Raw genomic sequence first — 19,306 nt, 5'->3', positions numbered from 1 at the left:
TTATGGATATTTGTCTGAGCAGCCAAATGTGATTCAACACAAAATCATCAAAAGTCTCCTTCAATTCACTTTATTTAGAAAAAACATTATTTAGTCAATTTTAATTTTGCCCCTTAACTTCTTTATGCACACCTAATTGTTTCTACTTGGTAGTACGTGCGTTCCCTGAGAAAGTTTACTTTTACTTTGTAAGTGTCTCAGTCAGTACCATAGACTTTATACAAAGACGACACGTCTCGACTTCCTTCCACTATCTAGACATGAACCTAAAATAATCATCACACAATATTTGAAGCTGATGTTTCAAATCCAAGACGCCTTTTTTTTGCTCCATTAAAACAAAAACGACTTTAAAATATTGAAATCACAATCTGTTGAATTGATTTCTGCAAGAAATCAACTGTCCAATGTAAAGAGCTTTAAGATCGTTGTTGTATAAAACAGCCTGAAGTGTATGATTCAGCTGTCAACTGTCGTCTTTAACTCTTCTATTCTCCTTATAATTCATTTCATAACATTATATAATGCAGCCAGACTGAAGTGAAATTCAGTCTCTCGATGTGTATTTCTATTTTTCTATATTCTGTGTAATGTTCCTTCTTTTGTCCCCTCATCCTTTTTCCTCCTTCTCATCCACCCTTTTTTCTTCTCTTATTCATCTCCTCCTCCTTATTCCTTCTTTCTCTCATCCTCTTTCCCTCTGCTCCTTTCTCCTTCCTCCTGCTCCTCCTCCTTCCACCATTTTCTACTCATCCTTGATGCTCTCCTCCTCTGGCTCCTGTTTCCTCTTCTTCACCCCCAACCTCTTTTTCTCATTCTTCTCCTATTAAATGTTGGTTATATGTTTGACTGGTTTGATTATTCCTGTAACATGTGATCATCATGAGGAGGAGTTGAGGGAGAACACTTTGAAGTTGGATCCTGTGGTCTGAAATGAATGACTTCAACATGGAAGCAGCTGAATTAATGTGTTTTTTTTCCATTGGATTTAAACATTCATGCAGGACAGAGTTTGTTTGTGCAAGAAATGATCTGGGTTTCTTCTACAGTCAAAACATTTTCGCAATCAAGAGACAAATTTTGGTTCAAAGGCTTAAAAGATCCAAAAGATTCAAAGAGCAAATATTTAGTTTTGAACCTGATGATTGTTTCTGTGTTTGCTGAACATGCACGGTGTAAACACGGATCAGACTGAAGAACATTTTGTGAAACGAAAGTTGAAAGTGGATAATAAGCAAACAGTGTGGAGTGCTGAGGATTTTTTAAGGATTACATGCAATTTGTGACGACTTTTCATCTTAGTCATCAGAGGAGCTGAGACTCTTGAGTGTTTTCGTAACTGTGACAGATGATCATCTCTTGTTGACTAGCGTCAGTGTTTTTTGCCAAGCAGACTAAACAGATCTCGCATGTCTCTGTGATATGTCTTTGACAGCACATTTAAAAAGGATTATGAAAGAAGACAAAACAGTTTCTTCTGTCAATTACCAGCAATTACAGTGAAAATTATATCCTGTGAAATAAACAGCAAGTCGTAAACCCTTTCAAGCTCTTTACACAGGTTTTTAATGTGCAGTGTGATTTACGTCAGGATTCTGCAGCAAACAATCACAAGGGCAGGACGGTGTTCACTGCAGGTTTATTCCCTCCTGGCAAAGTTTACTCCTCAGATCCCTTTCGGCGAGATGTCATATTGGTGAAAACAGCCAGCCATTATTCCTGCGCTGTAAAAGTTTATAGTCTAACACATCCTTAATCACAGACACAAGCGGGGCAGCTCGTAAAAGGGAGGCGTGCCCTCCTGTGCATAAAAGCAGTGGTTTTATATCAGCATCCACAGTAAACAGACATAGCATCTCACCGCTGCAATATTTATAAAAGGCCCGATTTAAAGCCCGCCACCATTCATCCCTGACATGCCCTGATGTAAACACAAATGACGGTCCAGCACAGATATATATCAGCTAATGAAGACGTGAGGGCAGCAGGGTATTATTCACACGGTTACCGCTGGTATCTCTGCAGAGAGAGCCTGCTCCCACTGTGCAGAAAATGACTCCCTCCTGTTTGTGTAGCCACATCTATCTAAAACACTGCCAGATCAAATGATCTATCATCCCTTTATCTTCCAAGTGAGAAAATGGCTACCTCTACAGAGAGCAGTGAATTGCTGTATAGTTCCCTGGTTACTCTTCAGCCCGTTTTCCCCTCCTGGGTGTTTTGTGATTTCAGATGTCTTTGTTGTACCTCAGAGAAGAGACGCAGCTCACGTCAGACACTTTTCATCTTGTTCATTCACATAAACTGATTCGATCTCTTCTGTGAGCAGGTGGAAAATCAAAATGAAAGAGTTTGTTTTTGTTTTTTATGTTTTGAGTGCCTCTCAATGGTCCTTGCCTCATCCATGAAGTTAGAATACATGTTGGAAAAAAAAAATCTCGAAGATGGTTTCTGTTGTTTTAAGTAAATATTTGCTGTTCATTTTTCTCATAAGTTTGGTTCTAATTAGTGAAAAAACATCATGATTTACACCTGAGACTGATTCGTGATTGGTCGAGCATGTGTACTGGCGAGACCTCGCTTCATCGTCCAATAGCTACAGCACAGATTCAGGCTCAAGAAGACCAATCAGCAGATATTAGCATTTTTATCCAGGATATTTAGGCTTCAGCACTGGATAGTGTGAGCATGCGTCGTCTTTATATACAGTATTTAGTATGAATATACATCTAACTCCAAGCTTATTAGGTACAAATCACTAACATTAATCCACAGATTTAAAAACAACCTTGTGAAGGTTGGATTTTTTACACAGCTGTTTTAAAAGACTATGTTAGTTTAAGCAAGATGTAACTTATAAACTTGCAAAGGAGTATATTTGATATAGACATGGGTAATAAATAAAAACGAAAGATCAATTTCATGTTGTTTTTAATGAGATTTATGAATATATGAGAGTTATGATAGCCATGCTGTTGATTTAATCATAGTATATTATAGAAATTTCTGTTAATCTTCATCCACTGATGAAGACTGTGATAGAAGGTTGAAAGCATCACAAAAAGCTATTAGTGAATGTTGAGGTGCGACCGTATGGTCTTAACTTTCATACCTTTTAATCTGATATCATAATTGGATTAATTAGGTTATAAAGTGGCAGCTATCAATCAATTAATCACTTGAGCAATGTTTTTGAATGTGCCAAACAATAACTCCATCCATCCATTAATTTGCTTTACCACTTATCTTCTGAGGGTTGTAGAGGTGCAGCAGCCAATTCAAGCTACCAAACAAAAAATGATTCTGATCCAAGAAAGTTAGTAAAAGATAAATAAATGATGAAAATTATAGTTAGTTGCAGCTATACAGCTGTAAAAACAATTGGCATATAAAATAAATATGATACCGCAGTGCACAGCAGAGAGTCACTGTGTGTTTCTGATGAATGTCTGTGATCAGCCCTCTGCTCCTCTCTTTGGTATATAAAACTCCCTGCTGTGCAATTATGAACCATTTCAGCAACGGATGAGTCTCTGTCTTAAAATAGCAACTAATGTCTTGCAGTTTTCTCTTCAAGCTTGGGCTGTAATGGCAAAGTTTTGCTGAGAATGAGTGAGAAAACACCCGGGGCAACAACAGCCTGCCTGGTTGTTATCTCTTGCCTGTTGCCCACCGAGTGCAGCACTAAACAAAGACAGATGCTATTTTATCACCAAGTGATGTCACCTCTCGTCATAACGGCTGCTCGTTTGAAACCTGTAAACATGTTCTACAGGTACATCACATGTTGAACGGTGAGTAGTGGAAACGTGTTTGTTCAGACAGGCAAAAACTGCAATTTGCACACAACCAGCTATTTGGTTGTCATTTTGTTCAGGGGGAGTGAATAGAAACCTGGAAATGTGTTTCTCCATCCTGTTTTTCTCTGTGCAGTTATTTACAGAGTCCGTCTGTAGCACTGGGGAAATGACTGTGCTCTGATGTGCCCAACATTTAGAAAGAATGGCAGGTTGAATGGTCAAAACAGGACGAGTGATTGAAGATGATGGTAAGAGCGATGATGATGATGACAGTGAGGTCGATGATGAGAGTAATTACTGAGCGCGGTGGCGGACAAGAAGAAAAGCAACTGTTGACGGTTCAGAGTGAGCCGTCAGCAAAATTGAGTAAAGCTGATTTGATGCCCGGGGACGAGCCCTCAGCGGGAGGATCCAAACTGAAAGCCCTTCACTGCTGGCTCTCACACAGAAAATGTGAAAAGAAAGAAAGGGAACAATAACTCGAATGGGAAAGTGGGGACTGAAGGAGGGATCACAAAGACTAAGAGTTTGAAGAAGAGATAAGAAAAATTGAAGACAAAAAACGCTGAGAAACGGAGACACTCGGCCACACACACCGCTGTGAAAAACACCCGCTTGGCCAAAGCCCTCCCGTTTGATCCTTTTCCACATATCTGTCTATGAAACGATACTCATCAGTCGCACCCCCCTCCTCCCTACCTCGAGACAACTTTTCCCCCAAATCCCTGGATGCTGCTATGAAGGCCCCCTCTGTCTGAGCTGTGATTATATAGCAGGGGCTCTGCCATATCAAAATCCGGCCAGCTAGAGGTTCCCCGGAGGGAAGGCAGAGAAAGAAATCTGCACCACCACCCACCTGTGCAGGGCAAAGATGGGAACAAATCAAATGGCACCCTAGTGGACATCGCTAAAAAGACGCCATCACAGGGCTTCATTTATTTTTTTCCCCCCATAAATGGCAGTGAGTCAACCCCAAAGTGAGAAAAGCGAGTGTTTTCTCCAGTGCAATTCCACTCCTGCAGACTGCTCTAATCTCTGAGATGAGGTGACCGGCCTCTCACTGGGGACATCTGGGCCATTTGAAGAAGGTGTCATGCTCTGTGCGTGTCGGGGCTGATGAGGTCTGAGCCAGGTCCTGAGGACTGCAACATCAGGAGTTTTTACAGAATCGGCTTAGAAGTGGAGAGTTCCTCTAAGGTTTTTCTGCTATATCTCATGTCTACACACTCGAATACACTTAAAGTTGAAATTTACTCTAAGGTACAATCTCAGTGTGTTTCAAGCAATATTTGTTTTTCAGGTATTAATATTTGAAATGGAGCTAAAGCAATCACAATCACATCACAAGAGATTCATCACTTGAGTAATCTTTCAAGAAGAAATGCCACATTTGCTTGATCTGGGTTTTTCAAAGTGAAGATTTGCAGTCTGTCATATCATTGTCATTTAATTATCATCTAGACATCAAGTGTTTCCTTGGGGGGAAGAAGTGAAATGATGTCCCTGCATCTACAGATTTTGTCACTTGTTAATGAAGATGTGTTTTAAGGCTGAATTAAGCAACTTATTAATTTAAAGCAAAAGGAAAAGACACTTGTTTATAAACCACACAATCAACAGCGTGATTAACGTTGTCATGTGAGAAGATGTAAGCTCAAGTCTCTAATGTATAAACTGGACATTTCTCACACATGCCAGTACGAAGCCAAGTTTCCAGAGAAAAGAAGAACCAATAAATAAAAATAAATCCCTGAGCAGCAGTAAAATGTTGTCTGTGAATCTTTCTATCAAGGGCGTCACATTATAATAAAAATATTCTCTCTTTTCTTGGGCAGATTTTATTTTGCAGTGTTTTGACAAATGAAAGCAACAGTGAGCCTTCTGTCTCAGAGTTGTGTGTGAGGAGAAAAATCTATTCTGCCACAGAAAATAAAAATAAAAAACTGACAGCATTTCCGATGGATATATCAGCAGCACGTTGGCAGAAATGGGTAAATGTTGATTTATTCAAGGATCACAGGCAGTTATCTCTTTCCGGCCTGTCATCCTTGTTGTCCACGGCTATTCCCTCTGTGGTAACACTTAACCTCAGCAGGTGATTGAACACCTCCCTTCTGGTGCAGATCAATACAGGGACCATTACATCTAATCAAGCACTGATCACTTTCTCAACGTTGACTGCAATTGGCTGGCAGGTCGTTTGGTTTTGTAAAGCGTGTTTGGTTTCTATAGACGTATAAATGATCACCCAATAGCAACTGAACTCTCGCTGCAGCTCACAGCGGCTCGTTGTTAGAAAATCAACATGTTCAGTGAAGGGTTTGCTACCTGCTTGTTCAGATTAAATCTTGTAATACTTGTGCAGGACAAAATCTTCACGTCTTTGTTACATTGTTTACATTTGATCCGTTTAGTTTCGGCCTTGAATTTCAGTGAAAAGAATATTGTACAAGATATATATGTTCTGGCATCATCATCCACGTGGGCTGCATCTATCTATGCTTGTCATTGAATGGTTTGTAGATGTGTGTGTGTCTGTCGTCTTTGGGTTCTTTGGGTGGTATTAATTTCATTTAAAGGAGAAAATGAGTGAACCAGTTCATTTTGTTGCCACTATCATTTATGGTTTTACTACCAGCATCACCAACTTCAGACACAGTGCTAAAAACTAATTTGAGTGCATTAAATGAACATCGTCATCATTCAAACTTTATATCATTGGAGGCGAAGACTAGAGAGAGCCTGGGCAACTCATTTTCCCTTTAATTCTTTCTCGTCTGCTTCAATCTGATGCTATTTCAACTTCTTACAACTGGTCCAAAACACCCAACTAATCCTAACTAACTAAGAGTTTTAACACTGTAAATGGAACAAACCATGGGCCAAGACCACCTCTATTGATCTGGTCTGTATTTATATTAGAGACACTTTTCATAATTGTTATTTTGGTTCAGACTAAACCTAAAAGACTGAACGCTCAGACCAAACGAGGAGGAAAACCGCCCTTAATCTGGATTTTCTTTAATGTTACACTATTGCAAGTCCACAGAAAAGACTTTATGTAACACTTAGTTTGGGGGATTTGGCAATTTGTACACCCACACATGAAAGTCCACTGGGATTCAAGGTTTTTTATTGTATGTATCAGTGCGTATCAAGCACACCAGCATGCTGAACTACTTCTGCAGCTTTGTTTTCTTTTCATTTACTAACTGTGGACGAGGGGAGGTTGAGGACTTGTCTGTACATTCCTGTGTGTTGCAGTCATCACAATCTCTGCCGCTCACGACTCAATGCTCACATACCAAGAGACCAACATACCATCAAATAACTCTCATAAACATATACCAACATGCATCATGCATTCCTGCATAACTGGGCATCAGTTTTGTGATATGCAATGGGAAAATAAATAAAGTTTACTTATTTACATCTGTATCTATGCTATACAGGCATTGATCATATTAAGAAAATAGTGGAAGAAACTATTGTAACATTATTTGAGTTTCTGTTTACCTGTGTGGTCCGTCTTTGTCTCCTCAACCTCCCAGAGAACGACTACTTGTTTTTGTGCAGACAGAGTTGCCTCAGCAGTTGAGAATGTATGGCTCCTGGTGGCCTACACATTGTTACTGACTGCTCTGCGAGATTTGGCTCCTAAACACGAAACACTGAGGTTTTGTTTTCCACTTCTACTCATTAATCTCAACCATATACAACATGAAAATACTGCAGCATTGGCATTTAAGACTAAGCACTACCCCCTCTTCTTCAGCATTCATGCTAAACACATCTACTGGTGAAACAACATTTCCTTGAATGTAGGAATATGCCTTCGCTTCTTAACTGCTGCGTGCACACTCGACAGCTTGCATGTCTCCTGTAATGAGACAGCAGACCTGAGCTGTGTGAAGAGGTGTTTGCTCAGAGCGATCACATCTTGGCAGTGGGAGCAATTTGTGTAAGTGATGCAATTTTAACCTGACGCCTTGATCTTACAGAGAACACTTCCACTTCAGATCGAGCAGGTCCCCACGATAAACACTTTTTTTGGATATGCTCTCCTCTAATAAGATTGTCTTGCATTTCATAGCCACATAATGAATTTTCACCTGAGATGTTTTTGCAGGCATTAAGTGAATAACTGAAGGTATTACCAGTTCATCACATTCCTTTTGCACAAGATGTCAATTAAGCTTCAAATATTGGAAAGAAAGAAAGACAGAAAGAAGAAAGTGTGGAGAAGTAAACAAGCTGTTATGAATTAACCTTGAGAAAATTCAATAAAGGAAATATAGCAATAAAAATGGCAATAACCAGCAGAAAGTTTGCTCTGCAGTTTTCCCCTCGCCTGGGTGTCAACCTTTCACAGTAACCTTTTCATCACTTTCACGCAAATATTTTCTTTTCGACTAAATCCTTATGATAAAGTGCCGCCATGTTCTGAAGTGTAGCTGTTGGCAGAGAGAGAGTTTGTTCTGTCTGTATCAGACTGAGGATAATTTAAGGAAACAACTGTTTCCTGCTACGAACACACCCCAACTGTGCAGAAGCGATGATATTTGGTCAACGCCCAGTTCACACTTGGAACATGGGTTGTCTGGCTCACTTCCCAAACTACCTGAGTTTATATATATATATATAGATGTTTATATATCTATATATATACACACTTAAAGTTAGTTTTTGACTTGATTTTGTTGAACAATAATTATTATTGACATGATTGGTCAAATGTGAATCCAGTTTAAATTGAATAATGAACGATACCTCCTTCTTCCTCACTGTGATCCTTATCAGGATGTTATTCTCATTAAGTCAACAGACACAGACAAGCTGAGCAGCCGTTTCGAAGGCACTGGTTCTGGTTAGAAATCAGGTGTGAACCCTGAAGTTGAAGAATGACATCACCAGACCCACATTCCTTAATTGAAACCATCGGAGCTCCAGGCTGTCCCATTACACCAGCCTGGTTGGGGTTGTCAGGTCAGAGTTAGAGAAAGCTCCCATGCGTAATTTATAACATTCTTACCTCACATAATCTATACATATAAGCTGTGAGGTTATGAAGCTGCGGACCCCCCCTACCCATCTGCAGCCAATTTGCCCTTCGCAAAATCCGCCTTAAATCACACAAAGCTCACAGTCCTTGCTGAGTGGACTACAGAGAAGTCCGATTTCATTTGGATTCCCTCCACATACCCCTCCTGGTAGATTTAAAGAGAAAAAAAGAGACCATGGGCATTAACTACCTGAACTAGTGATCCTCTTTAAAAGCACACACCCTCTGCTTTTTCCTCCTGCAGCAGTAAATTGCAAAGGAATGTGGCCCCAGCACCAGATCAATAAAACTTCTTTGCAATTTAACAAGAACAGATGTTAGCAATCCTACTAGGTGTGCCCTGCTACATTTTAAGTGAGCTAACCATGAATGTTTGTAACTGTGTTTATGTGTGGCTGTTTCTAGAAAACCTTCAATCTGCACACAGCCTGTTATCTCAGGCATCAAACACGTGATCCCCTGTATCTGTGAGATTATAGGATCTTAATCACAGTGAAGATTAACCTTATCACACATCACATTTCTTCACACAGTTTCAATTATGAGGACAAACTCGGTGGTGAGGACGGGGAGTTGGAGTCGCTGAAGATAGAGACACATGATTGGCCAGCAGTTTCCCAGCTGCGTTAATGTCTTTATCTGAAAAATCTTCTTTTAAAGAAGGAACACCAGTTGTGACGGCTGCTGATCCCTCATTAAAGTCATTATTACTCAGTTACAGGGGATGATTATTTCACCAAGTGAGAAACATCGGTGCACAGAATCTTCAGCTGTAGTTTGTCAGTTTTTAGACATCACCTCTTATTGTAGTATAATTTCTATGGTTTTCACTGTTTTTGTAAGCTTATGGTTATGCCACAAAGAAATACCTGTTGTTTTCCATTAATAACCTCAACTGTCTAATTTCTCCCCTCACAGTTTCATAAGTATCCAATTTCTTGACACTTCTCTTTATAACATAAAGGATCTTGAACTTAGTGTTTTATGTCATTGCTTTGTTTGTTTGCTGTGTGTTGGTCTGACCATCAAAAAATCCAGGAGAAATCCTGCAGCATCTTTTCGCTGGTGGATCATGAAAATATCCATATTGTTGTTATCGTCCTTGGCAAAAGGAAGAATTCTGCATAATATCAGTATACATGATGCAGCTTCTCATGGTCGGTTAGCTCTGACTACAACAGCCCAGTCACACCCATCACATCTCACCTTGTCCCTATACTGCTCAACAACAATGTCAAACTACTTCTGTCTTTTCCTGACAGAGTTGTAAAAAGAGGTGGATTAAGGTATTTGGAGAACAATTGTTCTTTCTGTTTTCTTGTGGTTTCAGTTCTGTTGTTGTTTTCTTCCTGTGGTCATGACTGTGTCACAACTAGCTGAGGAATGGTGGCTAAATTCAATCATATGGTCACATGGTCGACAGATGCTTGTTGCAGATGTTTCTTTGTCTGCAGTTGGGGGAAAAAAATATTTGCCTCAAGTTTGTTTATCATAGTTTCACTGCAGTTTAATCATGTTCAATGTCTTGTATGAAGTGAGTGACTCATGCTTATGTTGAGGAACCACGGACAGCGATTATCAATCTTCAAAGAAGCCAGTTTTGCAACACTGATGGTTGCGCAGAATCTCTTCTGAGGAATTATATCTGAAGTGTTTTGCTCTCTTAAAGTTTAAATCAACATCCTTTAGAAAAAACCCTAAGCTGCATCTGTTTGTAGAATCTCCTATGATGTCTAACATTAGCACTACACATCTTAATCATGTTCCAGAACGAGGGCAGTTCTGAGATATCTGAAGAGGTTCCATAGGTAATTCAATTAGTCCCAATGAGAAGCACACTGCATCCTCAGAGGGACCGTTGGACTCCCTCCATCTATTCCTCAACACTTTATTAGATCCAGTTGTTATTGGAAATTAGATTTTGCTATTCTTGCTCTCTGGATTTAAATGGTCTGCACTGGGAATGTTGAGATTTTCTCTAAAGGGTCAGCAGTCGTCCTTCCAGACCTCACTGAGGGCAGGTTGGACTGGAACCAGAATTGGCATGCAAGCACCGCAGAGCACATTTTAAACTCAGTGTGTAAACATCATCAAGTGAGGTGAGACAGAGGAATGGGCTTGCTAAGCCTTGTCTGACACCATTATCATGGCCATTGGTAACAGTAGAGGGCACAATGTAAACAGCTTTCTCCCAAATGCCGATAAATCCAGAGCCATTACAGGCAGGAGTGAGGTGTCGACTTGCATTTGAACAGCAAGTTTCTATAGAGAAGCTCAAACACATACCACACAACACACACAACACACACACACACACACACACACACACACACACACACACACACACACACACACACACACACACACACACACACACACACACACACAGTCGAAATGCATACGCACTCTCGAACACCATAATAAACACACATGCATTGTGTGACAGAACAAACAAAGTACGGATATCTGCCTCTGTTGCTAGGATACCAGTTCTTCTGGCTCCTAAGTAAATCAGTGTGACTGGTGGCACAGACGGCTGTGAAAAATTAGCACAAGCTGTGGAAACAAAGTAAAAGTAACTTTGGACGCAATGAAAAAAGGAAAGCACGTTCAGTTTGTTTCTTTTTAAAACGAGACATCTCAAAACCGTCAGATGCATCTAAAACGGTTTGCTTGTTTTAATTGTTCCACCGGGTTCAGACTGGCTACAAGCAACTGAGTAAGAGAGAGGAAAAATGTACAGTTCTTCTTTACATCTGCAACTGAGGAATTATTTTCAAAATGTTCCTTCTGTGTATACAATGTCAGAAAATGTTCACAGCTCAAGGTCATTTCTTCAGATTTCTAAACATTTCTTTGACAAAGAAAATATCAAATCCTCACATTTATAAAGCTCATAGCCTAAAAAAGAATGTAGGCTCCCGGTCCACAAAGTGACGCCAATGCGGAAGTGCCTGAATCCTGTAAAGTCAGTTTCTATAGAGGTTTATGAAAAAATAACGCTTCCTCTCATTTGTTTTATAACATCAGTAAACATTGTCCATGGAATTTATGGTCCTAATCTCTAGCTTCAAGTCTTCAATCCATCATGATGTTAATTTTCTAAATTACCATCCAATTCCCAATGGGTACAAACCGCAGGTGTCCTCAAGCTCTCGGTCAGGTTCACCCCCCACTCATCCAAATATGACTATTTTTGGTTTCAAAAGACAAAGATGGCACTGGCCAAAATATCAAGCAGAAAAATGGTATTCGATCAAAATTGAACTGTGGCTGCAGATTAACTGGTAATTTTGCAGCTTTACATCAGAAGCGCAAGGCTAGTATGAAAAGAAGTGTCTGCAAGAAACAAAACCAGTTTCAGCATTCATACAGGCACATATGAGACAGATTTGAAGCATCATTTCATGGAGAGGTGGCAGATACTGGTAAAGAAGAAAGAAAATGCAAACTGCACTGATACACTGACCGAACACAAGTCTGCTGTGACCCATGTCCACTTTCCCCACACCTCCATTGTCTGACTGTTATTGAGCAATTATGGCCATTGATTTTCTCTCTTCTCAGCAAACCTCTCTATGACAGCTGGCCTTTGAAAGTGGCCTCTCTGGACTCCTAACAGCTGCCCTCCGCGGCCACGCTATTTGCTGGAAGATTTGGCCAATTTGACACACGATTCCTGTCCTGTCGCATCAAGGAGTAGAGTAAGGCTCTTTAAAACAAGCAGAACTGCTCGTCCTTTGTGAGTCTTTTTACACATCATCCACACTTTATTAAATATTCCTCCTCCTTTTCCCTCTCTGCCACTTGACCCACTGTTTCAATGCAAGGTGGGCTGACTAATTTATGAAGAATATTTCAGAAACTGCCCCTTCGTACATCCAATCACTTCAAATTGCGACACGTGTTTAACATTTAAATTATTCAAAGCAGCTTCACCTTCAGCTGTTAACAGAATCCTTTTTTGGTTTTCAATCAAAATGCCATTTAACAGATGTTTGACAATCCAAGGCTGTAATTAATCTTTGCACAATCTGCAGAGTGGCTCTTCTGCACAGAAACAGCTTTTTACAACATACATCATATCACAACCTTATTTTAACACACAAATCTATAGTCTGAAGTGCAATTTTTCCAACTTAGAGATGTAGTGTCGAAAATATTGAGACTTGAACCAGCCTCTGGACTTTTGGATTGTTTCTGACAAACTACATCAACTACAAGCCCACTGAGCTGCTCCTTTTACTGTGTGAATGTTAGAGTTGTGCTCATGATCGACACAGATCAGACATCACTTGTCAACTGTGACGGATGAGAAATTACTCTATTTGTTTCATTATCGTTCATTATTTGTAAAAAGGAAACAGTGGATGGGTGAGTGGGTGAACAGAGAGAAGTACTGAAATTCAACAATGACAAATGAATCATTCAACATAGACTCAGGCGACTCATCTGAACACAAAAACCCACTGCAGCAGGCAAAGGCACAATACAGCAGATAACTTCACTTTGGAAAAAATAAGCAACCAATCCAGACATGTCCTACATCTGCACCTTTACATGTGTGGCAGCTGTTTCATTCCAGTGTCTGTTGGATTTGTAATTATGAAGAAATAATGTCAATAGAACAATAATGTTCGGTTCATTACAGCACAAACATTTTTTAAGTAAAGCCACAGTTACTAATAATCTTGAAGTGATCTTGTTTTTCCAGAGCTGTATGCTTTCTAATTTATAATGGCCAGGCAATAAATCTTTGCTGAGATATGTTGAGAGGCCTCGATATATATCAGATGACCATTAGAACATGAATGTACGCATGAGGTTGTAGCAGCAGAACAAAGCACAGAGCAACAAAATAAATGAGCCACAGACACAGAAATGAATCCAGAGTAAAACCAAAGCAAAACAATAAGCAGAGTTCAGAAACTGAGGAGCACAAAGAACATGAGAACATACACCAAGAGCACAAAGTACATGAGAACATACAACATGAGAACATACAACATGAGAACATACAACATGAGAGCATACAACATGAGAGCACACAACACAAGCACATAGAACATGAGAGCATAAAACACGAGCACACAGAACATGAGAACATACAACACGAGCACATAGAACATGAGAACATACAACATGAGAGCATACAACATGAGAGCACACAACACAAGCACATAGAACATGAGAGCATACAACACAAGCACATAGAACATGAGAGCATACAACACGAGCACATAGAACATGAGAACATACAACACGAGCACATAGAACATGACTAAACATATAAAACACATAGAACATGACTAAACATATAAAACACATAGAACATGACTAAACATATAAAACACATAGAGCATGACTAGCATGACTAGCATGACTAGCAGGACTAGCATGACTAGCACGACTAGCACGACTAGCATGACTAGCACGGCTAGCATGGCTAGCACGACTAGCTAACATCCAGGAGAAGATGAGCAGCATCACACAGTGAAAGCAGCAGCAGCCTCTTACCTCTGACTTGTTGAGGGTGAAGCTGATGCTTCTGGGATGTTTCTGGGATGTTTGCTTCACATCAACAGTCTCTGTGGTTTCATGAGGATTCTGCAGCAGGACGGTGACGTAACAATCTGAAGAAAAACGCGGTAAATTCCTCCACGTCCAGAATCAACAGGAGGTGACGTCAGCAGGTGAGCATGAGCTGCGGATGCTAATTGGCTGCACCTGGGCTCCCTGTGACGTAGCGGCACACGTGGTTAACGAGGTAACTTCAGGTTTCAATCTGAATTTAAGCTGGTTAAGTCTCACCAGGTTAACTCACCATGCTAACCAATGCTAACACACAGAGCAGGTTCAGACACAGCTGTCCTGCCAGAAAGTGGTCTCTGCCAAATAGTGCTCAGTCAGCTTCTTAAAGCTGTAAAGCCCAGTTTATAATGTGACATATTCATCACATCTCACACACACTTCACTTTATGACCCTGACCATTGTAAAATAATGTTTTTGTCACATTTAAATGTTACTGAATTATCTCATTTCTGGTCATTGCAGTTTTCAGGCATACTGAAATAAAGGCTATTGTTGTCTCTGATGTGCATCACCTGCGTCTAATGTCCTTGTTTTTATTTGGAGGCTGGACTTTAATAAACATGATTTAGGAACAGATTATATATTATATTTGATGAAATCTTCTGTTTACCTCATGTCCTCTAGATTGTCAGCATAATACGTTTTACCAGTTTATATATACATACAATTTAGTTTCAACTCAACAGCAATTACTTTTGGCTGATGACCTCTTTTGACATCTTCCTAATCCAAATTTCTTTTGGCAAGTCACTCCAGAGTTTCAGGGCCTGGATGACGAAGGCTCTGTGCCTTTAGTTTTCACCCTGGTCCCTGAGATAGCGAGATGAGTTAACAGTAAAGTGACAAACAAAAAAGAGCAGGGGATATTTTTAAAGATCAGTTAGATTGAGACTTTCTTTGAGTCCACTCTGGTTTTAAAACAGAGATTTTAACAAACAGAGGGTTTAGAGTTTATCGCTGAATAAACACATAATGATTGCAGCTTCATTTTAGCTGAACAAAGATCCTTTGATTCCCGACAGGGACATTGTTGATGTTTTTATTCTTATTCTAACACTGCAGCTCAGAATAACACGAGAAGACTCTGTGACAATTATTGGAGATAAAAACTAAAACCTCTGATGTATTTTTTTGAGGAAAGAAAAATATAAAACACTGTTAAATATTTTCCATGATTATAAATGAACATTTCAGTCAGATTGACCTCATCAGAAAGAAATAACCGTTCTTTTTTCTCTCTGCTTTGGCAGCAGAATTCACCTTTTTAACTGCATCACATTTTCATAACAGTTTGTTCATCATCAGACAAAAAACCAAAAATATTCACTTAGTAAAAAACTGTAATTCCCACATTTATTACAGTGTGACTATAATAACTGCTTGTTATTTACACTCGTTTCTTTTCTATTTGAGATATGTGATCACATAAATTACAATTCATAGAACAGATTTCATCTATAGTTAAAGTGTTTTTTCTCAAAAATAGTTTGTTGAGTTTTTGTGCTAAGATTTGTGAAACCTTTATTTTATATCCCCTGTGCTTTTATCACTAAGACCTATTGTTATTTCACATGTCCTTGAGTGACCTCCGTGTTCCTGTTCAGAGGTGAAGATGATTTGTTTGTGTGTGGAGACTGATGGAGATCAATAAAGTTGTGTTGCACAGTGAGAAAGTGTGAGATGTCAATGAGGTGACTGAGGGAGGGACAACTGATGCAGGTGATTATTTCTAAGAAGCCTCACACCACCGTGAAACTGGAGGTCTGACAGCAGAGGAGTCTTCTCTGTGATGTCTGGGACGGTGACTTGCAGTTATACTTTACAATAATAACAGCTGTATCCAGCAGATGTTTACTTTGTTAACCTGAGAGTGTCGTGCATGATATCTTCATTTATTCTATTAAATCTATGTTCTCTCTTTTGAGTTTCTATCTTTTCTGAATTGGTGACTTTTATATATTTTTGTTTTTCATGTGTCACGCCAGAGATGACACCTGATGACACCTGAACCAGATCCACTTACCTCACTGAACAGAAGTTACAGTTTCATTAAACACAGTGGCTTTTCTCTCGATCCGTCACATACACAAATCAGTGTGTTCTACGTGGAGCCATGTGAATTTTAAAGGCGTCTGAACAGACTGAAGAGCTCTTATATGTTGTTGACATAGTTTTTCAGAGAGTAGCCGTAATCATATGGTGCTGACATTATAAAAACACGTTTTACAACCAACCGCCTTTCAACCTGACGGGTCAGTTCATGTTTTCAGGTATTTATACTGAACCTGAAACATCTGTAAACACATTTCCAGATGTCTTCAAACTCTTCAACCCATGCATGAATGTCTGTTCCCTACATTTTGTTTTCCATATTTCAGATTGACAACTTTAATTGCGACAGAACATTTTCTATTTTTAAGGAACACATAACAGGTTCAATAAACCTGAGATACAAAATGCTTTCACTGCCTCCAAGAGACCCGCCACTTGAATTTCTTTTGTCGTGTTTGGGGAGAGTTTTAAAGTGCACTCAAGTGGAGTTTCCAAAAACATTTTTCGCACCAAACAGGCACTAATCCCTCTTTTCATATGCTTGAAAACTCACTTTTAAATGGAAAAAGGCAGCGGATTCAGACCTCTTAGTAAACCTTGGCCTGTCTTTCAGAGGAGGGGTGGAAGCATAAGCAGAAAAATGAAAGAGGATGAAAAACTTTAGAGGGAAGAATAAAAAAGCCACACAAACAAACACCGCTTACATTCACACGTAAACACATGCAGGCATCCAGGCTCCTTCCTGAGGTGGAGATAAAGGTAACAGTTTGTTGCAATGTAGTAAAATATTTCAACTGCAGCTGTGTCAGATGTTTTCCCACTAATCTCCTGAGTTCAGATTCTTTGAGTGGGAAACTAAATATCTGTGTCTGAGGCCTGCCACATAGCGCCGCATCACAGGATGATCAAAACCCCCTTCGGCAAGCTTTTGCATTGTCTGAAAGAAGGGCCTCTTTTGAGGAGGGAGGGATGAGGAGGGAAGGGGTTGGCGGGTGACGGTTGCGGAGGGAGGGCTCGGAGGAAGAGGAGTGAAGAGAGTTGGAAGCGGGGTTAATCCCACACTGTCATTATCCCTACTTCTTAGCCACAGTCTGCAAGCTTCCCCCATAATGAAGGCCATTTCCAAGGATTTGCACCTGGCACAGGCTCCAAATTCTGCAGTAATTACCGATACAGACAGATTCCTCTTACCTTCACTCCGTTATAAATAGTAATCCCTCATCTTCCTTCCACGACTGTAAACCTGCAGAAAATGCAGCACTCGCAGAACTTTAGCTCCCGACTGGTAATGATTGTGATACTGTCGCAGAACAAACACCATCTCTCAGCCTTTGTGCATCAATGTCAACACACATATCAGGCTTATTTGTTCAACTCATGAGCTATTTGTTTAATTGCCAGTGGAGACAGAATAATGAAACAGATAAACAAAGGCAACATGAGAGAAGACGAACCTGTTTTGATCTTTGCATGAGACATCACATCCTGTAAAAACAAGTCCAGTGAAGAGGTGGAGTGACGTGGAAAACTGCGATCATGTTCATATGTTGCAAATAAAGATGGACGACACATCTCCACATCCTCCTACTGTCCAGAAATCACAGTTAGAGGATAACCCGCTCTTCCCCCTGAGCCACAATCACCCCACCATAAATGTCACAGACGCCGCCACCTTGTGCATGTGGAGATGATATATAGGCTACACCAATTATCAATCTTAGCTGTCAATTATGACGATATATCAGAAAAATGATCAGTTAAATATGTGATAAGAACAGAATATAAAATGACAGAATAAATCTTTGAGTAAAGTGTAATTTGACTGTTTTATAGTTCATGTCACATCCACTAACATGGAGAAGGTGGAGTTTATGACCTTTTCTGCAGCCAGCTACCAAGTGGCAATCAAGATGCTTTGGCTTTGGCTTTCGTGGAGCTGTCATTTTGTCCATCTATATACACAGTCTAGGGGTCTATACAAACAGCTCTTTTTATTTGTTCTGTCATGGAAATTTGTTGTTTCTTTAGTAAAACATTTGGTTTCTGGAAATGTTCGTTGCATGTTGGCTGCACCCTGCAGTCACCCACATGTGTTCCAATGTGGAAACCCAAATGAGTCATTATGAAAACCCTTCTGTTTCCCATGTAACACAACTTTCCCATGACTGAACGTCACAGAGAGCATGCCCGGGCATGACGATCAAGCCCAAACTTCCTCCTCCCCCTTCTCTCGCCTCACCTTACTAAAGCCAGGGTTTTACGCACCATGATGCATGAGCTGATGCATCATGACCGCAGAACCAGAAATTCATCACACAGAACAAAAGGTGCTTACTCTTGCTGTTTTGTCCGTTTAGATGAGCATTGGTGAATGGGGAAGTGTATTTGTCAGATATTAGTCACCGTGTTTGTTTCATCAGTTTGCATGCACCTGGTTTGGCAGCTTCCTGAAAAGCGATTATGTGACCTTAATTACTCTCTCTCTTATAACTCACTGAATTAGTTTGGCTAAAATTCTTACTCCTGTCAGGTGATCTGGAAACCTGATTAAATTCTCATCCAAAATATACGTGTGAATCACGTCTGCTTCTCGCCTCATTTGCAGTTGTTCATATCAAACACAAGCTTACATTCTAATTGTGAACTTTAGTCCTGAACATGATCAGTGAATGTAAAGTGCATCAGCCAAACATAGGACTTGCTGCTCTCTTGTTTCTTGACACTGAGACACGATCGGTCTTCCAACTCTCTGGACATCCTCTGGGGGTCATGAAAACAGCTACATGGGACAAAGGGATG

The 19,306-nt window shown here is 40.0% G+C and overlaps 1 long non-coding RNA gene across 2 annotated transcripts in view; it reads right to left on the bottom strand.

Annotated features, from left to right (window-relative positions):
* Positions 1 to 14,815, bottom strand: part of LOC138411420 (uncharacterized) — a 138,463-nt gene extending 123,648 nt beyond the window's left edge. Inside the window, exon 1 of one of the 2 annotated variants that reach the window (XR_011244052.1) lies at positions 14,380 to 14,815. This is a non-coding gene — a long non-coding RNA (uncharacterized lncRNA). The remainder of the gene's footprint in view (positions 1 to 14,379) is intronic. The other variant, XR_011244053.1, reaches the window with a different exon arrangement.
* Positions 14,816 to 19,306: the final 4,491 nt, after the last annotated feature.

The sequence above is a fragment of the Paralichthys olivaceus genome, chromosome 9, assembly GCF_024713975.1.
Source record: "Paralichthys olivaceus isolate ysfri-2021 chromosome 9, ASM2471397v2, whole genome shotgun sequence".
NCBI lineage: Eukaryota > Metazoa > Chordata > Actinopteri > Pleuronectiformes > Paralichthyidae > Paralichthys > Paralichthys olivaceus.
This window is presented reverse-complemented; position numbering and strand designations above follow the sequence as displayed.